Source organism: Cervus elaphus, chromosome 18, assembly GCF_910594005.1.
Source record: "Cervus elaphus chromosome 18, mCerEla1.1, whole genome shotgun sequence".
NCBI classification, from domain to species: Eukaryota; Metazoa; Chordata; class Mammalia; order Artiodactyla; family Cervidae; genus Cervus; species Cervus elaphus.
The window spans coordinates 41171368-41198440 of NC_057832.1; the positions used below are offsets into that span (position 1 = coordinate 41171368).

Below are 27073 nucleotides of genomic sequence, written 5' to 3' on the forward strand. Positions count from 1 at the left end.
GGGTAGTATCCCAAATACTTTAAATCACCTCTAGATTACCTATAATACCTAATGCAAAGTAAATGCTATGTAAACAGATGTAAATACAATATAAATAAAAGGTAGATGGTTGCCCACACAAAGCAAATTGAAGTTTTCCTCTTTGGAACTTCCTGGAATTTTTTTCCCAATTATTTTTCATCTGCAGTGAGTTGAATCCATGGATGCAAAACTCACAGACATGGAGGGCCAATTGTTATTTTCTTACTTATTTTTAAAAAATACTAAAAAAATACTTATTTCTTTAAATGGCTGCTCCAGGTCTTAGTTGCAACATGTAGACTCTTTTAGCTGCAGCATTTGAGATCTAGTTTCCTGACCAGGGATCAAACCCAGGCCCCCCACCTTGGGAGCAAGAAGTCTTAGCCAGTGGACCACCACGAAGTCCAACTGGTTATTTTCGACTTAAATTTAGATTACTAGGTTTTTGCCAAAAGTCTTTGATCTCTACTTTCTCCCCCTCATATTAAAGCTTGACACCAGGAATAAATAAAAATGTAAACAAGAAAATGCTTTATGTCCACTATGGACTGAATGTTTATGTTTCCCACCCCAAATTCTTATGTTGCAGCCCCTTTCCCTATGCAATGGTGTTAGGAGATGGGCCTTTGAGGATTACTTAGGCTTACTGAGGACAGGGGCATGGAGCCCCCATAATGGGACTACAGTTTTTCTAATAAGAGAGACCAGTCTTCACTGCACACTCTGAGGAAAGGCTATGTGATCCCACACCACTGCAAGAAGGCATCGGTCTACAAGCCAAGAAGGGGGCCCTCAGCAAGAACTCAAAGAACCCACCTGCACCTTGACCTTGGACTTCCCTATTTTTAGAACTGTGAGAAATAAACATCTGTTAAGCCATCCAGTCTATATAGAAGCCCAAGCTGCTTAAGACACCATCTGTTATCTAACCTCACAAGTCAGCATTTTACAGATTCTAAGACAAAAGCACAAGTTTACCTGTCCAAGGGCTTCCCTAGTGATTCAGACAGTAAAGAATACACCTGCAATGCAGGAGACGTGGGTTTGATCCTTGGGTCAGGAAGATCCCCTGGAAAAGGGAATGGCAGCCCACTCCAGTATTTTTGCCTGGAGAATTCCACGGACAGAGAAGGCTGTCGGGCTACAGTCCATGGGGTCGCAAACACATGCCTGAGTGACTAACACATACAAAAGAAAGAATATTACATGAAACAACTGACTGGCTCAAAATTGGGAACGGAGTACAGTAAGGCTGTATATTGTCCCCCTGCTTATTTAACTTATATGCAGAGTACATCATGTGAAATACCAGGCTGGGTGAATTCCAAGCTGGAATCAAGATTTCCAGGAGAAATATCAACAATCTCAGATATGTAGATGACATCACTCTAATGGCAGAAAGTGAAGAGGAACTAAAGAGCTTCCTGATGAGGGTGAAAGAGGAGAGTAAAAAAACTGGCTTAAAACTCAATGTTCAAAAAAGTAAGATCATGGCATCCAGTCCCATAACTTCATGGCAAATAGAAGGGGAAAAAGTGGAAGTGGTGACAGATTTTATTTTCTTGGGCTCCAAAATCACTGCAGATGGTAACTGCAGCCATGAAATTAAAAGACATTTGCTCCTTGGAAGGAAAGGTACGACAAATCTAGACAGCATATTAAAAAGGAGAGACACCACTTCGCTGACAAAGGTCTGTATAGCCAAACTATGGTTTTTCCTGTAGTCATGTACAGATGTGCGAGTTGGACCATAAAGAAGGCTGAACACTGAAAAAAAAAAAAGAAGGCTGAACACTGAAGAATTGATGCTTTCAAACTGTGGTGCTACAGAAGACTCCTGGGAGTCCTTCGGACAGCAAGGAGATCAAACCAGTCAATCCTAAAGGAAATCAACCCCGAATATTCACTGGAAGAAATGATGATGAAGCTGAAGCTCCAATAGTTTGGCCACCTGATGTGAAAAGCCAACTGGTTGGAAAAAACCCTGATGTTGGAAAAGACTGAGGGCAGGAGAACAAGGGGGCAACAGAAGATGAAATGGTTAGATAGTATCACTGAGTCAATGGACATGAATGAATCTGAACAAGCTCCGGAAGACAGAGAAGGACAGGGAAGCCCGGTGTGCTGCAGTCCATGGGTCACAAAGAGTCAGACATGACTTCGCGGCTGACCACCACCATCTTGTCCAAACACACACATTAAGGAGTGGCAGAGTCAGAATCCAGCTCTGGGGATTCTGGCTCCACAGTCCATCCTCCTAACTATATTCCATCTTACTGATTTCACTCATAATCCAATCAATCACATAACTATTATCAAGAAAAACTTCAGAAAAAGTACAAGGTTGCATGTCAAACCCAAAGATCAAAGATACGCCAACCTCAAGCAAAATGCTCACTTTGTCCCACAGCTTTAAACCATACAGTCAATTCACATACTTAGAGTCAATACTGACATTAAATGGACATGTGTGAACACCAAGAAAGTATGGAAACCATCGTTTCCAACTATGCCGGAAACTCAGCTAATTCAGCTGCCTCAAGATATATTATGAAAATTGTATACACTGGCACCTAGGCACTTAGTCATTTCATGCTAAGTCCTAATGCAAGACACGAAAGTGTGTGTATCAGACTTGCAATCTTCCATCCAAATGAGCTGTAAGTCTTACATGTTCATTTTCTTTATTCCTCCCAAAGACCATCCGTGCTTGCTCTTTCTACCATCTCTTAAACAAATCAAGAGAATCATCAATTTCCCACATCACAGATAAAGAGACTGAGGCTTCAATCATGATGTAACACAGCTAACACCGGCTGAAGTCGGGAAGAGAAAACCAAATCTAACTAAACCTGTGACATATTCCTCTTTGCCTTGATTTCTTACACAAAGAGCTGGGACAGGAATTCCCTGGTGGTCCAGTGGCTAAGACTCCTGAGTTCCCATTGCAGGGGGCGTGGGTTCAACCCCCCGTCAGGGAACTAGATCCCACATGCCACAACTAAGAGTCCACATATAGCAGCTAAAGATTCTGCATGTTGCGACGAAGACTAGGTGCAGCCAGCTAAAAAAAAAAAGAGCCGGGACACATGACCCACGTGCGCACTGTCTGTGTTAGTGGCTCAGTCATGCCCGACCCCTTGCAACACCATGGACTGCGACCTTCCAGTCTCCTCCGTCCATGGGATTTACCAGGCAAGCACTCTGAAGTGAGTTGCCATTTCCTTCTCCAATGTGTGCACTGGTCACTTTCAAATAAAAAAACCAAGGCTGTGGACTCAGAGGAGTGTGGCATGGCCTCTTCAACCTGTCACCCGGAGACACTCTTTACCTGCTGCAGATTTTCATTCTTACCTGTATCCAACCAACACAAGCTACGCCCAAAGAGGAACTTGTTCAACCTGGCCAAATTCAATACAATTACCTGTACTAATTCCAACATTCAATAATGTCTTAATAATTAAATCTATCTTTTCTTATTTTATACAGTTAAGAATGAGCTCCTTAAAAGGCAGACCTCAATTTTTTTTTAAGCAGAACACCCCAGTTAGATGAATTCCAGGGGAAATGACTCATTTCACGCTGCTGGTGACGGGCACCAACCGGCATAACCTTGCCTCTTGGGTGAGCCGCCAGTCTCTTTTGAAGTCCTCAGACAGGCGGCGCAGCTCTGAAGCTCTCTCCCCTTGCATCCTCCCTCTAGGCAAAGCTGTAGCAGGCTCAAAAACTTAGCTATAAGTTTGTAAAGGAGGAAAACTGGGCAGAACCCAGATGTCCAGGCGAAAGGGCTAAGCGCAAATGGAAACAAGTAACCTCCCCCCTAAAAAATATATATACACGTTCAGGGCTAGAAGTGCTCCACATCTTGACAGTGGCTGTACTTTCACAGGTGTACACAGTCGTCAAAACTCACTGCTTTGCACCGTTTTAAAAACATGCACTTGGAGATGGCAGGGGATAAACTGGGAGTCTGGGATTAACATAAACACACCATTATATATAAAATAGGTAAACAACAAGGACCTACCGTATAGCATAGGCAACTCTTCCAGTATATAGGTTACCTCGTAATAACCTATACTGGAAAAGAATCTGAGAAAGAATAGATCTATATATGCATAACTGAATCACTTGGCTGCATACCTGAAACAAACACAACACTGTAAATTAACTATGCTCTAATTTTAAAAAGATGCACTTAGACAATAAAATAAAATAATAAAAATAAGAGATGCTCTTGACTCTAAACCATACCTCAATAAAACTGTTGGACAAAAAGGGGTTAGCTAAACAAGTTACAATATATAACAAAATCTCAGAGACATTACAAATGTGTAATATTTAATGAGGACATATGTTCATAACATTGTTCATTGAAAAACAGCATATTATAAAACATGGGATATGATCTCATTTTAAAATGGGTTTTACCACAATAAATGAAAAAATGTCCCCAAGCATAAACAGAAAAAATGTGCACACAGGCACATAAACAAACAGAAATAAAGAAGAAGTATATTAAAAAAAAAAAAAAAAAACAAGAAGAAGTATAACACCAAAATACTGACTATGATGAGCTCTGGCTGGTAGACTCAGGGGCAGTTTTCAATTTCTTTTTGCTTTTGTGTTTTATAAAATAAATGTTCCTAATTGTTAAGGGAAAAATAAGATATTATTTCCTATCCATAAGATTAATCAAGAGAAAGCAGTTACAGATTCCAACAGTTCTAACTAGCTCTCTGACATCAGTTTTCTCTGTCCCCCAAAGATTTCTGAGTCTTGCAGAAGAAATTAGACATTTCAGGACACTCTTCAAGAAGGGTCAGTAAAACTGGGAAGGAGGGAGCAAGGTTGAGAGTTAGGAGTAAACTGAGTAAACCTCAGGTTAAGAATCTCTATATAAAGACCGAACCCCATCTACCGGGCTGACAGTTAAGAAGTCACATGCCCTGTAAAGAAAGCATATTTGCTGCAACACTTAAAGGCAATGCCAGAGCCTAGTGAATTTAATTCTGGATGGAGGAAAGGAAAAGAAAACTGTTCCCCTCCACTGTGCCAGTAAAGAGACGTCATTCTGGAAACAACGTGAAGGTCCATTGATAGCTGAGCGGATAAAGCTGTGCTGTGTAAGCATAATGGAATACTACTCAGCCATTAAAAATGAAACACTGCCATTCACGGCAACACAGGTGGGCCGAGAGCGCTTATCACACCAAGCCACAGTCAGTCAGAGAAAGGCAAATACCGTATGACATCTCTTACATGTGAGATCTAAAATATGGCACAAATGAACATATCTACAAGACAGAAACAGACACACAGATAGAAAGAACAGCCTTGTGGTTACTAAGGCGGGGAAGGGGCGGAGGAGGGAAGGTTTGGGAGGCTGGAATTAGCAGATGCAAACTTTTATATATAGGATGAATAAATACAATGTTGTATAGCATAGGGAATTATATTCAATATCCTGTCATAAACCATTATGAAAAAGAATGTATGCATAACAATCACTTTGCTGTCGAGCAGAAGTTAATACAACAATATAAATTAACTATACTTCAATAAAATTAAAAACTAAGGAGATGTCATTCCACGTGTGGTCTAAAGAGCATCCACATTACCATCACCAGGAAGGCTTACTTAAAATGAAAACGTCAGGGCCCCACTACAGACCTCCTAAATCAGAACCTCTGGGGATGGGGCCGGGAACTGCGGTTTCACACACACTTAAGTTTGGGGGCCACTGAGCACCCACGCACCCATGAGGTCTGTTTAATAGGGCAAGTCCCATGAAGGCCAAGTCATTTCTATCTTATTCACTATTGTATACTACAGCGCTTAGCCGACTGCCTGGTTTGTGACCGGCAATTACCACAGTCTCTTTAAACATTACAGTTCTAAGTGAGAATCTAAGGTGATTCACTTTGTCATTTCCCAGCTTCCAGATCTTCATGGGAGTAACATCCATGTCCCCTTCACGGAAACAGTGGTATTTCTCTTTTAAAGGTGCACACTCTCATCTTCATCTATAGGGAACAGTCTGACAGCCCTAAGCGTATGGCTGGAAACTTGGAAGAATCAAAGAAAGGCTGGGTGTTCTTCTGCGTGCCATTCCTATTACTAACGTCTGCAAATAGGCACTGCCATCTCTTTTCCTTGTGGGAGATTACATGTCCCATAAAGTTCTTGAAATTTACTAGGATATGTGCGAAGCAAGATTTCAGATCACTTTGAAAAATAATAGTTGAATTAATAGAACACAAACTGATCCTTAACTCCTGAATAACCAAAAGATTTCTCTAGTCTTCACACTGAGAAGCTGAAAATGTGTCTTTAACCAGAAAAGTCACCATGAGTATTTCAACCAACCAGAGAAACACATGTAGCTGAACATCAGAGACAGTGTCTATTTAAAGAAAAGACTCTTTGCCTGTATGACTCCAAATGGTAGCTCTTTCAAAAGGGTAACATTAGCTGCCTGAGATTCCCTATTTGAACCAGGGCACCTGCACCAACCGAGAAAAACTCTTCTCCCTTAACAGAAATTTCAATATGTAAACACACATGCTCATACACACACACATACACACAATGCTTCTACGCATACTTATCTGCATAGAAAAATATCAGAAACAACCTAGATGTGTATCAATAGAGGACTCACTAAATCAGCTGTTACGAAAAAAGAGCTAGTTATATCTTGATAGAGAAACAAATTCCAGATATGTTTTTAAATATATGGGGAAGAAAGCAAGTTGCAGGGGGAAAAACTCCATCGCTGAGTAAAAAAGAAGGGAGGAAAAAAATGTATGTTGGTTTTTGTTTGACTATGAATAAAGAAACTACCAACATGGACACACGGAAGAGATTGGGATGAAAACTGGGTGCTTGAGGTACAGGAATAAGAAAGAACTTTCTTTTAATGTCTCTTAAAATATTTTAAACCATGTACTATAAACCATGTATTCAAAATTAAATTTAAAAAATTTGAAGTGTAACATAACATAGCAAATTACACATATATTCCTTGAAATTAGGGTGGTCACAAGGGAATGAAGTACTAAGATATGAAATCTCTACTTTGAGTCACCCTGAAAATTAATCATTCCCACATTTTTCCACAGTTGAACTAATTTTATAAATACCCTTACATTTTTTTCCAGCAAGACTCATATTTTTAACAAGTGATTTTTACAAGCCGTGTATCTTAAAGCTACTCTGTCCAATGGACTGCTCATTGGCCACACCCAGTCCAAACTGAATTGTTCTATGAGTGTAACACATTTAACAGATTTTAAAGATGTACAAAAACAGGAGTATAAAATTACTCAACAATTTTTATAATCATCCCACATTAAATTTAAACATTTTAGGTTAGACAGTATAAAACAGTAATTTCACCTGCTACTTTTTACTTCTACCTGAGGCTACCAGAGAAGTCTAAATTTTATATATATATATAGTTCACATCTTTCAATTAGACGAGCTGATCTAAAACTTGTTGTTTAGTCCCCAAATCATGTCCAACTCTTTGCAACCCCATGGACTGTAGCCCACCAGCCAACTGTAATCTATGGGATTTCCCAGGCAAGAATACTGGAGTGAGTTGCCATTTCCTTCTCCATGGGATCTACCTGACCCAGGATGGAACCCGTATCTCCTGCATTGGCAGGCAGATTCTTTACCACTGAGCCACCTGGGAAGCCCAGTATAGTTGTAACTCAGAGCCAAAACTGATTTTTATTTCCATTTATCAAGGTAATTTCAGGATCTAACAACATTTTATATAGAATACTTATTCTCCACATAAAAGTCACCATCACTAAGTGACCTATACCTACAAGAAGGTGTTTTAAGAGGACTAAAGTTACCCAAGTTTTGTATTTTGAACATAGGGATATCCCTATATTAACATTTTATTTCATATTACTCCTACCTGGATGTGGTCCTTACCCAAGACAAATCCTCAGATTTGTGTTTTTTTCTAAGTGAGAAAGTTGCAGTGGTCATTATCAAGTTGTATCTTCTCATTAACTTTAGTAACTACAATAATCTCAGTACACCTGAGAGTCTGAACAATGAAGTTTAGATGCCTTGCTTCCAAGTAGAGTTATACAATGCACATGGTTTATATTTCCAATTGTAATACATTTTGTATAATCAAGCAAATAAAATAATAATTGTTATTGCTTGCAAGAGAATCTGTTGAAAATTCTGCATTATGTAATTGAATTTTTTTTCTGATTTGGGGTTTTTTAAAATTGAAATATAGTTGATTTACAATGTTGTGTTAGTTTCTGGTATACAGCAAAGTGATTCAGTTATACGCATGTACTATTTTTCATATTCTTTTTTCATTATAGGTTATTGTAAGACATTAAATATCGTTCCCTGTGCTATACAGTAGGACCTTGTTGTCTATTTTATAGAGAGCAAGTTTGTCGTGTATCAAGAAAACAAGGTGGACAAGTTTAATCCAAGTCTCTCTGACATTCCTCATCGAAGCCAACTCTTTTCTAGGCTTTGCAAATAACCTAACCTAGATAGTCTAATAGACTTTGCAGATAACCTTTCAATGTGATAATACACAAAAGCACACTATGGATGACTAACATCTCCAAGCCCATGGAGGACACAAATCTCTCAAAGGAGGAAACTCCTGGTCATCTTTATTACATGGAGATGACTGGCCAACAAGTTTAGCATAAGCCAGAAGGAGAGGACACGGAGAGCAGAGGTGTAAGAGGCTCTCACCTTTGCAGAGTAATCACTAATTACCCTCAAGGGTACCTGGAGGTCATCCACCTGCTCTCAGACTTCCTCCATAACACAGACCCTGGAAGTCTTACATGGCCCTTTCTCCTCCCACTCCCAAAATGTTGTAACCCTTTTGAAAGCTTCACTATTAGAAAAACCACCATAAACTAAATCTGTCATTAACAATCTGTACAGGACATTAAATTTTAGTGGGCTGGACTTTAGACTTTAACACCTTGTAAAATGTTGAAATAAAAGCTTATGCATTTTCAAAACACTTAAGAACATGTAAAACAGCCAAGCACTTTAATTGCCTAAAGACGGACTTGTAGAAACAAGTGCAAAACCTATGCGAGCCAGACAGACCATCCACCAGGGGGCAGCACACTAGGCCTCTGATCCACCTCTCTCACCACCACTGTTCACGTATCGGGTCGTTTTTACTTTTACACAGGCTTCAGAAGGGCTGGGGAAAGACCTCCGTCAAAATATTAACTTTTTTTTCCTAAGAGGTTCTACATTATACACATACACCTACATTTAGCACATTCCACTGATGATGAATACCAGAACACATCTTAAATGTATCAGTTACATTCCTCCAGGAACTCTCATTGCCAAAGGCGCAGGTTCAATCCCTGGTCAGAGAACTAAGATCACACAAAACCAAGCAATGAAGTAAAAAAAAAAAAAAAAAACAGAAATATTGAGAATCCTAAATACCTTCCCTATACACTTATCTGTTGGACATCACCAAAATAGTTATTTACTCTACATTTATAACTTTAGGTATTTGGGGACTGGGGAAGACGCTAAATATATAGTGGGTAAGTTTTTAAAAATTAGCTACAAAATTCTATCTTCAGTCTCATACAAGCAGAAAAACCAACATGAAAAATACTATATATACAACTTGGTCTATCTTTCCAAGAGCCTATAAATTCATTCTTAACAGTTATGAGATCAAACAAATAGCATCAAGATATCCAACCAGAACCAGATCTGACTTATCTGTAACAACACACACATTAAAGTTCTATAGATTATATATAAACACTTTCAGAATCTTAACAGCTCTTCCAAAAACTGCAAATTACCTAAGCAGACCATCTAAAAAACTCAGTCCAGCAATGCATTTAACGTTACTGCCAATTACGACAATAGCTAAAAATGTTAATGTACATATCATTCTTAAAAATTTGCTTTCTTAACTGAGTAAGATTACTATAAAATGTTAATCTTCCTCTTTCACAACTGGAAGTTACTGCTTTTGTGTCTCTCTAGCACCTGGGCACACTCAATTCACAAGCTGAAAGAAAATAAAACTGCAAATTCACTACAGACCTTTTAAAAGGCCATCTCTTGAAGAAAAGTTTTATCAATTGGCTGTGGATAAAAGGCATCTTGGAAATTTTTCAGTTTTGCGAATTCAGTAAAAACTTTGCAAAGTCAGAACTATGTATTTTTTTTTAACTTTATTTTCAAAAATTTCAATTCTTAGCATTTTTTGTGTTTTCTTCATTACTAGAATAACAAGAAATATAAACACACAAACTCAGATTTGATTAAACCAATTATGGATTCTAAAAAATTTTAGTGTTTCAAATTTAACCAAAAAGTTAAATATTCGTTTTTAGGTTTTCTGATGTTACTAAAATATTCATTTAGTCCTTTCATAAATATAGAGATTTAGGGTGGCAGTATTTAAACCAAATTAAAAATTACAATGAAACTAGCTAACTGGAATTTTATGTTTGACCAAACCATTCAGAAGCAGTTTAGTGAAATTTTAACTTTTAAATTACACTATCATAAAATTTAACACTTGTTATGAAAAAGTTAAACACTAATACTACTAATACAAAAATCCAACATGAGCAAAACTAAGATGTGTCAGATCTACATATTTATACAGTATAAACAGTAATATTTTAAAATAAACAGTGAATCATTTAAAATTCAAGACAACTAATCTTAGATATATTGTATTATGTAGTAATGAATTGCCAGCTATAATTCTATTATGAGGTGGTGAGTAACAACTATTTTATTACTTAAAACCTATTAGTTTAAACAAGTCTATAAAGAATCAACCAGACTGATGGACACTAAATGTCCTTCACTTCTATTTGGAATTAAAACACATTGTTATTTCATCTCACTTGTTAAAAACTCATTAATGTAACTTCACTTTAAAATGTTTATACTGAAGTTTAAAAACTAAAAATAATTCTTTATTTAAAATTCTAACCTATTACCTTTTAACTAACAAATCAGTTTCAGTATTTTCCAGAGTATTTTAAAGATTTCTCTGTAAAAAAAAAAAAAAAAAAAACCCTAATTTTAAATAGCTGTTTGGGAACCCAAAAAAACAATTCAAGAATACCATTAAAAAAAATAAAAACAAAAAGTAAAAAGACTAAAAGTAGAGTTTTAAAGAAATTTTCATAAACAAAACATTGGGGGAAAAATCAATTAAATTTAGAGCACTCAATGAGTTCCAGTTAATCTAACATTATGTAAATACTATTTTAAAAGGACTAATTTGAGGTTTTTCAAGGGCTTGGGGGTTTTTTCATTCTTTTTTAAATTTTTGGTTTAACACTGCACAACACATTTCTTCATTCTGTAACTGATGATAGAGGTAAACCACATGCTGGAGTTCTCAGAAAATTAGAATAATCTATACCAATAATGAAACCTAACATACTGTTAACATTCTATTAATAACAAACACATTTAAACAAGCTTTAATGTATTATCAGCACATATATAGGTTAAGTATACTTTATTCTTACCCGAAGACTCCACAATTTTAATAGCATTGAACATAGATGGATTATCACAATTTTACCCCCTCCCAGGTTCCAAAGCACCTTTAAAACTGCTCTTTAAAACATCAAAACGGTAAGGGGCAGAACTAAACTACTTTTGTAAAAAATAAAGAGTCATAGATGTTTGTATATGTATAAAAGTCTTGTCCCCAACAATAAAGCCACAAGAAACTCCACAGTGGATCCATTTGGGGAAGGAGAAAAAAGATTATAGCAATCATTTTAGCCATTTTTACAGTTTAAACTTTACTATATATACTATGTTTTTTTTTTTTAATCTTCCAACTTTTTAAATTACCACACACAAAAAAAATCTAGTTTTGCTTTATTCTGGTGGGTATTCTATATACAATATATTATCTCCAAAAAAAGTTTAAGATTTCATTTTAGTGTGCACACAGCTTGCCAACAGCTCTAAGGTTAAAGAGAAATAACAAAGAAATAGACGGCAATATTCTTCCAATTTCATACCTATTATAGAATTAGAACATCAAAATGCAATCAACTGGGGAAAATACATGGTCATGAGCGAAAACAAAGTTAAAATGGTATGGAAAAAACAACCTACATATGATTAACAATTATTGTAAGTGGTGCACATACTAGGTGATTATTACATTTTCAGGGGCAGAGTTTAAATTATCTGAATTTAGACTTCATGTGTCATATTCATGAAGAATGACCTTTCACTAGTTGTAAGACAGCCCCAGAAGAGATTCAAATATATTAGATTTATGGCACTTAGGCAGCTAAAGTCTGTTTTTAAGTACAAAGCCGCTAAAATGCGGTACAAGCGCGCACAGACTGCACTTGGTGTTGTGGACAGTAGATCATCACAATCATTTTTCCACGTGTGCTGAATCATGTCTTCAGCACACATCACCAGGCTATAATACCTCTCACCTTAAAGACCTTCACTGTCACAGAGCCACAAAACAGCAACTTGTTACGCTCTGTAAAACAATAATGAATCCATACCAATATAAAGGAATAAAATAAACGGAGTACGGATAGGGTGGGACGAATTGGGATGGCAGCACCGACATCCACGCTACCATGCGGAAAACAGACAGGAAGTGGGAAGCCGCTGTCGTACCGGGAGAGCAGCTCAGGGCTCTGTGACATCGGGCGGGTGGGGGTGGCCAAGGGAGGGAGGCTCCAGATGGAGTGGAGAAAGTTCTTCTTTAAAGTAAAATTCTAACTAATCTAAGAAATAACAGAAGTGGAGAGTCACCATTTGGCAGCCACTACAGACAATAGTAGTTTCAGGTAAGAATCACCAATGAAATCTAAAATCAATGAAAGCATGATGAGAACAGAATCTTTATATTGTCTCAAAATATTCCCTCACAAGAGTCTTCATACAAAGGAGAAAATAGTAACTCTACACTGGAGAAGTCTGGCAGACACAGCTTAGCCAATTGGCAACATCTCCAGGAGTACCAAAAAAAAAATCAGCGTCTCAAACCTCCTGGTGAGATACACTGACCACATCATCTCTGAAAGAACATAACCAGATTGTAACCACAGGGAGATATCAGACCAACCCACACTGAGGGATATTCTACACCATAACCAGCCTACACTAATCAAAAACATGAAGTCCATGAAAGACAAAAGACTAAGGAACTGCCCCAGTTTGGGGGGGAAAAAAAAAGAAACACCCAACTAAATGAAGTTTATAATCTTGGATCCGATCCAGGATCCAAAAAGACCATTTGTGGACAATAGGCAAAACGTGAATAACATCTGTAGAGTAAATACCATTGTCTCAATGTTAATTTTTTTAAAAATAATTTCACTATAGTCATTTAATAGAATGTCTTTGTTTTTAGAAAATATACACCGAGTACTTAGAGACAAATGGTAATTCTGCAACTTACTTTCAAATGACCCAGGGAAACTGGAGTAGTCAAAACCAATATTTGGGGAAACCAGATGGAAGGTACATGTATAATGCGTACTGTTTTTGCATCTTTCCTACAAACTGAAATAGGAAACTTTTAAAGTCCTCCTTTAAACTACAACCCCTCCCAAGTACCACCCCATTTCTCTGCAGTCTTCACAGCAAATCCCGTGAAAATTAATCCACGCTCACTGTCGACTTCCTCTCCGTCTATCCATTCCTACATCCCCACCACTGAGGGCTCCAAGCCCTACCGCTCCATCACCACTGCACCTGTCGGGATACCAGTGAGGACAATATTGCCACCTCCAGCTTCACTCTACTGCACATCATTTGTCACAGCTTGTAACTCTTCTTAAACAGGTTCCTAACCACCTCAGGAGCTTCTTTCAAGTCTCTCCTCCCAGCTCACAGCTGTCCCTTGAGCTCCTTCCTTCCCCACGCCCCTCCACTCCCTCACCATCCTCTCAGACCCGCCACTCCCACTGCCTCCTGCCCTGTACACGCTGACTCACTGTTCTCGCTCCACGTCTTAACAGGCATCTCAAACCTGGCCAAACCGAACTCCTCTCCCTCTCCCCTCATCATGATGCTCTCATAGTCTAGCTCATCACAATTAGTGGAAACATCATCCTTCCAGTTGCTTGAGTCAAGGTTATCCTTGATTCTTCCCTCATTCCCTGCACCCACTCCCTCCATGTTCAAAACACAATATTCTAACCATGCATCACCACCAACACTGTGGCCTTTTCAATTGTGTGGGCTCAATTGTTTCCAATTCTTTGGGGCCCCACAGACAGCAGCCCATTTTCTCCTAACTGGCCTTCCTCATCACCCTTCACCCACCATAGTCTAACCTCAGCAGAGTTCCCCCCTTTTGTGTGCCACATCCTGTGGCATATGGGGTGTTAGTTCCCCAACCAGGGATCGAACCCACACCCCCTGCATTGGAAGCAGAGACTCTTAACCACCAGACCGCCAGAAACAGAGAAGTTCCATCAGAATTCCCTTTTAAAGGTCAGACAGGACTTAGCGACTGAACAACATCCAAAGTGTCCATTCTGTAGACCCTCCCATGGGTTCCTCTCATCCCATCCCTCCCCGCCAGCAGGCACTCCATCCCCTACGGTGTTCCCCCTTCCTGCGCTGACTCAGCCACGATGACTCCGGGGTGACTGGAAAGGCAGTGAATATGTGCAGGTGTTGGTACTCCTGGGTTCATCATCCCCTCTTGCTTCTGTCCCTCTTCCCTGGGGCACCCACCTGCTCCTCTCACACCCCCTCACCCCCTATAAACCTTTGCTCATGAAGCACCACATAGATGAGGCTTCCCCTGATCATCCAACCTGAAAACCCTAAACCCAAACCCTTGCCAACTGTCCTCCTCCCTCCTTACCCCGCCTTATTTTTCCCTCTGTAGCCTTTAATGTGCCTCACATGGTGTGTTTGTCCCTTCTTATCTAAAGCAGTGCTGTCCAAGAACAGAAAACAAGCCACAGATGCAATAATATTATGCAATAATATTAAATTCTCCAATACCACACTCAAGTAAAAAGAAAATAGGTAAAATATAAAAGTTATCCATGAGACATTTTATATTATCTTTTTGAACCAACTCTTCAAAATCCAGTGTGTATTTTACACGTACACAATCTCAATTTGGACAAGCCACATTTTGACTGTTTGACAGTCACATGTGGGCAGTGCAGTCCTAGACGCTAAACTTCATGAGAGCAAGTTACTATCTTCTGTTCACTTCTGTCTCCCAAGAATCTAAAGCAGTACCTGGCAGGTAAGAAAAATTTTGTTGAATGGATCACTTAAAAAATACCAAGATCTCTAACACAAAGCCATTTGAAAAAGAGAACCTGATAGCAAGCTACCAAGGTTTCTCAAGCCGAATAAAAATACAAGAAATGGAAAGACTTGTGAAATATTAATACTGTGAAAGGTCCTTGTTGTATTTAATCCTTGAAAAGGAAAAAAAAAAAAAAAATCATTGCCTAAGAGAAGAAAACTACCTCTCCAGAGAGATGAACAAAAGTAGTTATTTTCTAAAATTAACTAACTTATATAGGGCAAGAAAAGCTGGCTGAAATGTGTCAGAGGCTTGACTCTTCACTGGTCACCCTTAAAATATGAGTCGCCACAAGCTTCCAGCCTCAAAACATCTCAACTGCCGAAAGAAACTTTGATGTTGCTCCTCCATTCTAATAGTTAGGTCTTTTAACATTTTAGGAATAACCAAAGGTTATCATACTGAAGGCTGTTCATTTTCTCAGGCAAGACTTGTAGTCACCATGTGGGGGTCACTTTGGTTTGAGGAACTTAAAGCCGAACTGTGATTGCCCAAATGTCCACACTCACTCCATTTTGCTCAAGCACACTTAAGTGCTCCCTAACTATTTAATTATCTTGTATACACCTATATTTTTCTTTCATATTTAGTTTCTTGTATTTTTTTCATCTTTTTTTTTTTTTTTTCTCTTCACACTTGTTTTTCACAGACTGACTTGGGTAAAATTCCCTACTGAATGGCTAACATGTCATGGAGCTACATAAAACCCTCACTTTCTCTTGCCATCTGTTGTGTTATGATGCAAATACATATTCACACGAATACCTAATTCAAGTAATTTCAAACATCATACTCCTCTGTAGAGCAGCAATTCCCAATATACAACAACATGTGGACTCCTGGGGGTCCTGGAGACATTTTCAAAGAGGTCCAAGAAGTCGAAACTATTCACTGAGATGTTATTTGCCTCTTCTACCGTGTCGACATTTGCCCTGATGGTGCAAAACCAGTGGTAGGTAAACTGCTGGCACCTTAGCATGAATTAAGGCAATGGGACTAACCTGTGGCAGTCGTAATCACAGGCACTTGCAGTATAACAAGTTTCTTTTTTTAATTTTAATTAATTTTTAATTAATGCCACACCAAGCAGCATGTGAGATCTTAGTTCATGGACCAGGGATCAAAGCGTTGACCCCTGCATTGGAAGGCAGTCTTAACCACTGGACAGCCGGAGAAGACCCTTGAGTTTCATTCTTAAATGTCCTTAATAAAGCAGTAAAAATTAATTTTCTTAAGTAACCCTTGAGAACATAACCTATTAAAACCTGTGTGAAGAGAAGGGCTGTACCCAGGAAGCACATGGGCTACCTAATACGGCTGTCTGCAGAAAAGGCACTGTGTAACAGTGAGCCACTCACTTTTTTTCATGGAGCACCATTTTTACTTGAAATAACAATAGACTGACGATGGTTATTGAGCTTCCCTGGTGGCTCAGATGGTAAAGAATCTGCCTGCAACGCAGGAGGACCCAGGTTCAATCCCTAGGTTGGGAAGATCCCCTGAAGGGAATGGCAACCCACTCCAGTATTCTTGCCTGCAGAACCCCATGGACAGAGAAGCCTGGCAGGCTACAGTCCATAGGGTCACAAAGAGTCAGACACGACTGAGTGACTAACACTTTCAGTTTTCAACCATGGTTATTAAAGATCGAGTGTCTGATAGACATTTTCTCAAAAGAGAACAAAACCAGCCAGTTACTTCAAGAAAAACTAATAGCATTTGTTGCCAATGACGGAATTTTAAGCTTTTAAGTAAAAATCAGAACTTCAGAAGACTTATCTACCACCTAGAGCTTCGACAGTTTCCCAATACTTCAGGATCAAAGTGCAAGACAGACCAATGGATTTTAATGTAAGCAAAGTACAAAAAATATTTACTGGTATGATTTCAGGTTCCACAATGCAACTAACCTTTAAAAAATTCCACTTGCAGAGTTTTAGTACAGAAACAAAAATACCCACAATCATGTAAAAAGGCGATTAAAATTTTCCTTTCCTTTTGTAAGAGTTTATCTATGCAAAGCTAGATTTTCTTCATATACTTCAATCAGAACAATATACTGCAACAAATTGAATGTTGAAGTAATTATGAGTGTCCAGCTGTCTATTAGGGCAAACATTAAAGAAATCTGCAAATATTTAAAGCAATTCCACTTTTCTAATTTTTATTTTGGCTTTGGATGAGTTTATTACAAAAATCTATTATTATGTTTATTATAGTAACATATAATATACACACTATGTACTATTCATTTAAAGTAATAAAACAATATTGTAAAGTAACTGGCCTCCAACTAATAAAAAATAAAGGAAAAGAAAAAATAAAGTAATATAAAATAGTATTAAAAAAAAAAAAACAGTATTCAGCTGATTTCTAACACAGTGTGTGCATGCTCAGTCCATTTGACTCTGAGACTCTAAGAACTGTAGCCCACCAGGCTCCTCTGTCCATGGGATGTCCCAGGCAAGAATACCGCAGTGGGTTGCCAATTCCTTCTCCAGGCGATCTTCCCAACCCAGGCAGGGATGGAACGGGCATCTCCTGCATCGCAGGCAGATTCTTTATTGCTGAGCCACCTGGGAAGCCCTCTACACAGTATATTTCAAGAAAAAAAATAAAAGCTCTTTGAGGAGCCTCAGTTTTTAAGTATCAAAGAATCAAAACCAAAAAGTTTGAGGACCATTAGAATGGAGAATAAAGCCAAAGATTAGCCTCTCTCCTCCTCAGTCACTTCTTATTTGCAAAGATAACCAATCTTTTTGGTGGTTAAGCTTCTAGCCTTTTACATGTGCTTTCATGCAAATGTGCCTATGAAAGTTCCACCCCCCCACCGCCAAATATCTATCTTTTAAGAGCTATACCATATTTATACTACTCTTTGTAAATGCTAAGAAATATACCACAGTATAATTTGTTAGAGTATGGTACATTTTCTGTGAGTGGACATTTATTTCCAATTTTCTATTAAACAATACTGTGGAGAAAAAAAAAAATGTCTTTTTAACAAAGACCTAACAGTTAAAAACTGTTTAACATTACTTCAAAGTGCTTTGAAGAAAGAAAAGCAGTTCTTGGTTCTCTTCCTCCTTTTCAAAAACCTAAAGCTCAAAAATGAGTAAATGCAAAACATTCCAGACAGCCAAATTAAGGCTAAGGATCTTCTCTGCTTGGAAAGTAGACAATAGTGGAAGTTCCAGATTATCTCATAATACCTATTAAAATGTAATGAGTAAAATAATAAAACCTGAAAGTCTATCTGCACATATTTTGGACTTCTACCCAAAGACCTTTTTCCCAAGCCCTGCCTAGCGATTTGAGCTCCTTTACAATACTGTTCATTACAAGTATGCTTACAGACCACACAACTACGAAGACTAGGTTGTACCCCATGATACCTGAAGGATATTCACATTTTAGTTCTAACAGATACTCCCAAATAGCATGCCAAGAAGTCTCTGCTGTATGAATGCCCATACCTACACATACTTGCCAATACCAGTTATTATGAATCTTGTTCACTTTTCCTAACTTGATGGAGGAAAATGGCATTACAACTGGCATTTCCCTAATGATGAGCAAGACAGGATATCTTTCCCTAAGTAGATGAGCCTTTCAGGTATCCCCTTCAACTGCTGCTTATCCTGTGTACATTTCTGTCACATGTTGCCTACCTTTTTGAAATTAACAGAAATTTATCTCCTGGCCTTTTTTAAAAATATGATCTCTCAAGATAATTTCCTAACTAACTGCATTTTAGGGATTCCAAGACATACACATCTAGACCTAAAGTACAAACTCTTAACTTATCCACAATGCATTACTCATACTCTACAAAGAAGTGTCAAACATTTCCATGTATCAGTAGCAAACTATGGGATTACACAGAAATAGATACACTCATCTCTTATTTTCAATCACCACTTGTAAATACACAAGCTTACTAATATGAAACAATACTACTTGTGTTAGATATTCCATGAAGTCCTTTCCAAACATTGATTTAATTCCCAACAACCTTGTACAATAAGGTTTATTACTATTTACAGATAAACTTATACATTGTTTATTGCTCCTATGTACAGATAAAAAGGCAGAAGGAGAAGTGGATGACAGAGGATGAGATGGTTGGATGGCATCACCAACTTGATGGACATGAGTTTGAGCAAGCTCCAGGAGTTGGTGATAGACAGGTAAGCCTGGCGTGCTGCAGTCCATGGGGTCGCCAAGAGTTGGACACGACTGAGTGACTGGACTGAACAGATAAACTGAGAAGTCCAGAGTAGCATCAGTTTGCCAGGGAACACAGAGCTGAGCAAGGATTCTAACTGATGTTTGTCTGATTCCAGGCAAGAGATCACTGATCCTCCCAACAGTGTGCACTGCTGCCTCTGATTTTGCTCAGTTAATAGCACATGCACATTGAAGGGTCTCATTTTTCTCCAAAGGTTCATTACATCATTTGAGATGTCATAATAAAAATCAAATACTAGGTGCTTTAATCATCACCACTGATTAAAACTGTGACTATCATGTGCTAAGTCTCTTCAGTCATGTCTGACTCTGTGTGACCCCATGGACTGCAGCCCGCCAGGCTCCTCAGTCCATGGGACTTCTCCAGGCAAGAATACCGGAGTGGGTTGCCACGCCCTCCTCCAGGGGAATCTTCCTGACCTGGGGATCAAACCCACGTCTCCTGCATCGACAGGCAGGTTCTTCACTCGACCTTTAAAAAAAGCCGCACAGGCTCAGTCAGCCTTACGATGGCATTCCTAGTCCTCCCACAATTTACCAAATCCCAGTCAGAGGGCTGGGAACAGCTCCATGCCCCATGGAATGATTTGGGGAACAGCTGTTTCCAGGAAGCACTTATAAAGTAAAAGCAGTTCAACATAATCTCTGGTGAGCAAATCCCAAAATTAACCCCAAGCATCAAGTCTTGCATGAGATGATCCCAAATAACCATCTGCTAACTGACATAAACTGGACTGAGTGAACCCCTAAAGTTAGACACACACAGAATGGGAACCCCTAAAGCACACCGGCTGCTCTCGCTGCCCCTCTGGGCGCAGCCTTCACCAACATCCTGCCTCACACTCGGGTCTCTCTAATTCCAAACAGCTTGCCATGCCCCCACACACACCAGGGTATTTCACACTTCCATGCCTTGGCTTCTGTTTCCCTTCTGCTTTTCCATCCCCACCACACACAGCTTCAATTGCCTTCACACGCCTTGCTCTCTGAACCTCTCTGGCTGGCTGCATGGGCACTCAGCTAAGACCAACGGCCCTCCTCTGTTTCTGGGGTATCCCATACATACCCCGCGGTGTATTTTACAACTCCTCTACCTGTAGAGGTATTACTCCACCTCTGGGATCACGGGCACAGTGAGCCACTGTGAGTGTTAAGACAAAAATATCACTGAGGAATTGAAGCAGAACAAAGTACAAGTCACTATACTCCATGTACTTTTCTTCAGAAAAAGAAATGTGTTCTTTCTAGCCCCTGAAATCTAGCATGGAGCTGTCTACCAGCCCAGGTGCTCCATCTATGCTAGTTAGGCTAAGAATTTTTATAAGCTGTAAGGAATGAATCCATTTCTGAAACTCAAAAAACTACAGCAATACGTAAATTTGCAGACCACAAAATAGAGAAATTAAAATGTTCAACCTCACTTATCTCGCCGAAGAAAAGCAAGAGTTTCTCCATTTCTGCAAGAACAGCTGACTTTTTTTTTTTTAAAAAATCAGCATTTGGGGATCACTAGAAAGAACTCAGTCACAGCTCCAACAGTTTTAATATCGTCATAGGTTCTCTTAAATAAGCTCTCCAGTACTCACCTGGCTAGTTCAAGTGGTAAGAGGAGTAAAACTTTGTTTTGAAAACTAATTTTTTTTTATTTTTTTATTTTTTTAAATATATATTTTATTTATTTATTTGACTGCATGAGGTCTTAGTTACAGCACATGGGATCTTGTTCCCTGACCAGGGTTTGAACCCGGGCCCCCTGCATTGGAAGCACAGAGTCCTAGCCACTGAACCACCAGGGAAGTCCCCTGAAAACTAATTTTTTTAAACTAATTTTCAATCAAATTTCTCCTCAAAATATTACTCAGTAAAGCTCCGACTGCAAAAAGATATTGCTAAATTTCTGGGGTAAGATCCAAAATCCAAGGTGCTAAAAGAACATAAACCCCAGGTAATCAAACTCTAAGTTAGCAGATTTGGGGCTTCGCGGGGGTGGGGGAGGATGCAGGCCAGTCAGCATGTGGGATGTGGGATCTTAGATCTTAGTTCCTTGACCAGGGACTGACTCCATGCCCCCTGCATCCTATGCACTGAGTCTTAACCACTGGACTGCAAGGGAAGTTCCAGTTATCAGAATTTAATCTTTATAGCTCTGACTTAATTTTTACATGCAAGAGACACAAATCAATCAGGACCTAGACTTACTTGGCAGAGTCAGCACAACATCCCTGTAGAAAGAATAAGGCTGTTCCTAAAATGATACAGTCCTCCATGCTTGAGAATACAGCTTTGACCCAATAGTCTCTCTGTCCAATGCATTTCCAACAGCTCCTTGGTTGTCAAAGTATGACTAACCGTATCAGTCAGTAAACGTAGTGTTGTTTTAATCAGAGGATAATTGCCTTACAATGTTGTGCTGGTTTCTGCTGTACACTAACATGAATCAGTCATAAGCATACCTCCCCTCCCTCACGCCCCCTCATCCGGACCGTCTAGCTCATCAAAAAGCACCAAGCTGAGCGCCTGTGTTACACAGCAACTTCCCACTAGTTATTTACATCGTAACACATGCATGTCAACGCTGCTCTCTCCATGTGTTCCACTCTCTCCGTCCTCATGTCCACAAGTCCATTCTCTACATCTTCATCTCTACTCCATTTTTCTAGATTCCATATATATGCGTTAATATATGATATTTTTCTCTTTCTGGCTTACTTCACTCCACATGACAAATTCAGTGTTTTGGGTAGAGTACTTCCAAATTTAAATGTGCATGTCTTTTGACAGCCATTTCCAGTCTAAGAATTTATCTTATAAAAATATGCACGTAAAAAGAATATCCAAGAGTCCTATGACATACATGTACTCATGGTCAACTGAAATCACTATGAAAAGAACATTTAATTTGTTGCACTCCTATGCAAAACGATGCAACTGCTAGTTTCAGGAGAGTTAACTATTTGTACCTACACTGAAGATTCTTCAGGATACATTACTTAGTAAAAGCAAAAAAAATAAACAGTATGACTGGTTACTAAAAAGCGTTTGTAGATACATGCATAGGAGAATTTCTGAAAAATAACATACTAAGTTACCAAATGTAAGACCCTGGGAAATGCATGGGAATGGGGAGGATTAAAGAACAAGTATTTTCACATTTTCATAATTCATACATTTTAAATAAATTTAAGTGTACACAACTGTAAGAATTTATCAAGATGTTTACTTAATATTTATATACTCTATTGTTCCTAGGTTATATCTTTTTTAAAAAAGTAATTCATGCTCAATGAACATAAAAGCACTAAAGACACCACCCAAAGATTTCTACTTTTATGAGCACACGTCCCAGAACAGAAGAAAAATTTTTCTTATTTCTGTTATTACCACCAAATAATATACATCCAGCCTTCACATTTCAACATCAAGGGGAAACAATACAACAGGTGATATGGGAGTGACTACTGGGTGATGCTGTATTGATGCTTTATACACCTCCCCAGGGTTCTGTAAGGCATCTTTTCCACACTAACCTCCCAGATTTGATTTCCTCATCCTTAGACATTTGACATCATGAATTCAGAAAGCAGAGGTGGGATTCAAACTCAGATGTAACATTCTTCTGGCTACATCCTTCTATTCAACAAGAGCATATGAGACAGGAATCAGGACTTTACATCAGGAGGTTTCAGCATGACTTCTCCCTCCTACTCTTTCCTAATCCTTACTATTCCAGGTTTAAGAGACTTTTTTCCCCCAGGCAGGATTCTTCTAAACTTGGTGACAAACTGGGACAACCAGGCACCATGGACTCCACTCAGGACACCTTTGCATCCTTTTATAATCTAAACACATGCTGGGAGTCACAACCACCTGCCTGGGATAAAGCCACAGCATCTGCCTCTCATGCCCTCTGTCCCCCTCTCTTATCTCGTTAGGCCCCCTCCAACTTCCATGCCATTCATTTATACTAACGTGAAGCTGCTTTTAAAAAAAAACAAGTTTCAAGAAAAAAGTAGTCTCAAGAAAAAAGTATCTGAAAACAGTAGTCTCAAGAAAAAAGTATCTGAAAACAGGATGTCCGGGTATTTTTATTCTGTAGTAAGCCCAGATTCCAGACTACCTGTACCTGTCCTTTTTCCAAGACAATAAAATCAACCCTTCAAAGAAGCCAAACAAGATTTCTTTTTTCTTCAGAGACACCAAGAAACAGTGTCTGCTCTGACTTGCCACTGCAAACATGATCAGGCTGCTGTGTAAGCTACTTTTTGAGGATTTGACAACTTTAAACAGGAGGAATGAAGACAGGGAAGAGTCACAATTTGGAAATGGGTTCCATTAATCAGTGCCCTGGGCAAGTCACTTCTTCTCCCAGGGCTTATGGCTAATACCACTGGGGGGAGGGGGGGGGGAAACACACCCTATTGTGCTATCTCATTTTTATTAGTTTTCCTCTCTTAAAACAGTAGGTGTTTAACACATTCTGAAAGTAGTATTCTATAATCAAAGGACTTGCACAGACAAAGAAAGTCTTAAAAGAGTCATTCAGACCAAGTCACCTGTCTCAAAACCAACTACTCTAACACATCACCTGTTTCGAGATGACTTCTGTGGCCAAAGACGGAATTCATAATTTGAGGTGGCGGCTACTTTACCAAGGACCAGATTTTTTAATATGCAAAAATGAGGGAATTTAGGGTACTTGAAGGGTTTCTTACATTTCTTATGACTTAAATGTTATGAATAAAATACATGGAATGTTTTACTTATTCTAGTATACTAAAATGACAAGGTGATTGAAATATTTTAAACCTAGCCCATAATATTCATAAATATTGTGACCATTAGTTTCCAACATAGTCTTTAATCAAGTATTTAGACAAGCACATGGAAGCACTGGACTTTGCACTGTTTTGGAACCAAATGCATACTAATAAAAAGCAGAAGAAGTTTTCTTTGAGAAAGCGAGCTCACAGTCACCCAAAGTGTCAAAAAAGATGCCAGCGGGTAGGTCAACTGTCACCAACGTCTTACCCACTGAGCAAGAAGAGGATCTACTAAACTCAGGAGCCTCTTCCATCTCTAGCAACTTATAAATAGAATATGTTTCTAGATGTTTCCAGAACATTTTTTTTAAAAATGAAAAAAGAGCCTAATACATGAATTCTGGAAGAGAGGCTATATTTCAGGTTGCTCCCAAATTCGTAAATCACTCTCCATTTATTTACAGCACAGCCAGAAGGCTGAGACTTAACATCGGTCACTTACTCATCCATCTAAAGCACACACGCTCAGTGATATTCTACACAGTGGATTAAACTCTCCTTCTCCACAGGCTTTCCTCACTTCTCTCTCAAAAGCACTTGATTTCCACCAATCACTGGCCTCCTTCACTCTTCTCTGCGAGCCCCTTTTCAAGAGTTCCACGCTTATTTCCTTGATGACCTTGTCCAATTCCGTGACTTCAATACCATAAGCTAACAAAGCCTCTGATTTTTCACCTGCACTTCCCACCTTCTCTTGGGCTCCAGACCAATATATCCAACTATTAATATCTACTCGACTTCATCATTTCAAATTTCTAACAAGAATTAGAAACATAATATGCCAAAAAGTAAAGCTCCTAATTTCCACCCAAGAACCTATTTGTCACACAATACCCTCTATTTGCATAAATGGCAACCCCTTCCACCCAATTGTTCTGGCCAAAAAACTTTGTCATCCTTCTCTCTTCAAACACCCCTCATTTAACCCATCAGTAAATCCTACTAGCTGTTCCCTAGAAATAAACAGAGACTGACCACTATTCATCACCTCTGAGCTAACACCATCCTCTCTCTTGCTCAGACATTACAAGTGGACTGGCTCCCCATTTCTAGAGCTAAATACAATTTTCAGATACTTTATGTTCTAAGCATTTTCAAGCCAAAATGCATGTGGAATGCTTGTGGATCCTCCAACTCATGGAAGAACTACACCGATTGCAACCACCAATTCCTCCTCTCTGTACATGCATGCCACTCTAGCATTAAGTTCTTTCCACATTCCCCTGGAACCTGTGCTGGCCTCACGGCCTGCCTTAATCGACAGAATGAGATTAAAAGCAATAAAGTGCCAATTCTGCACCTAGCCTTCAAAAGGCCCAGCAGCTTCGGCTTTCACTAGGGGTAGCCAGCCAGGGGCCACTATTGAGTGATGAGATCCCATATGGTGAAAGATGACCTGGACAAGCACCAAGAGGCCAGACATGTGAGTGGAGTCCTCTTGGACCTTTTAGCCCAGCTTAGTAAATGACCCCAAACGATACCAAATGGAATAGAACTAACCACCGAGCTGACCCATAGGATCATAGAGAAGAGTAAGTTGCTGTTGTCTTGAGCCACCAGTTTTCAGGGTAGTTTACTGTGCTGTGCTAAGAGAACTGAAACACCATGATCACAATGGAATCAATGTTCTAAACAACTAAATGATAATGGCCAATATTCTACGGACTCAGGCTTCTTCCAGCTTAGAGTTCCACTGCCTGCCTTCCTGCTGTGCTCAGTCGCGTCCAACTCTTTGCAACCCCAGGGACTGTATAGGCCACCAGGCTCCTCTGTCCAAGGAATTTTCCAGGCAAGAATATTGGAGCGAGTTACCATTTCCTTCTCCAGGGCATCTCCCTGACCCAGGGATCTAACTCACATCTCGTGTCTCCTGCACTGGTGCAAGCTGGTTCTTAGACTTACACTAGATTCCTCAAATAAAACCTCTATAATTTCAAACTATTTCTTAAACAAGTTAAATAGTCTCGGCATAATTCTCTAAAACACATAATTTATGTACTATAGATTCCCCTTCAGGGCAACAAAATTCACATACTATATTGGTATTTATAACTGTGTGTATTTACCAATACCGAACACTTACCACACAGCAATTTCGGACCATGATAAAATACACAGTTTTAATGGAGCACTGAAAACTACGTTTGCAACCAGCTTCCAAACAAAACTCCACAGTCAAAGCCCACTAGTAAACATAAGATTTATGGGGCAGAGATCCTAACTAAAAATGCCAATTCTATCCCTTGGTCACTGCTCCCACACTGCCACCTCCTGTCTTACGACTCTACAAGCCTGAATCAGAACCAAAAGCTGATAAAGGAATCTCCACTAAAAATAGTAGACTCGTTCCTCCCAGACCAAACCAACTACCAGCGTTCCTGAATGGATAATTCACACTTTTGAAAATTACTGCTAGAATAGTTGCTGTCTGAACGCTGTTAAAGAATGTTAAAATGGAGCTGCTTCAAAATATATATCAAGGTGGCTCAACAGCTTCACTTTAATATGGAATCCCAGACCTACAACAACACAGGAGCTGCAGTGGTGTGACTCACAAAAGCCTTTCCAAGTATGGTGAAGATCATGTCCCTCATGCTGACTGCCCAAACGAGGTACAGCGGCAAAA

The 27073-nt window shown here is 39.1% G+C and overlaps 1 protein-coding gene and 1 non-coding gene across 4 annotated transcripts in view; both read right to left on the minus strand.

The window, feature by feature from the left end:
- IGF2BP3 (insulin like growth factor 2 mRNA binding protein 3) overlaps positions 1–27073 on the minus strand; it is a 143059-nt gene that overhangs the window by 109896 nt on the left and 6090 nt on the right. The gene's annotated exons all lie outside the window — the stretch shown is intronic.
- On the minus strand, positions 21351–21423 carry TRNAG-UCC. The gene has a single exon. It is a non-coding gene; the product is annotated as a tRNA-Gly (tRNA).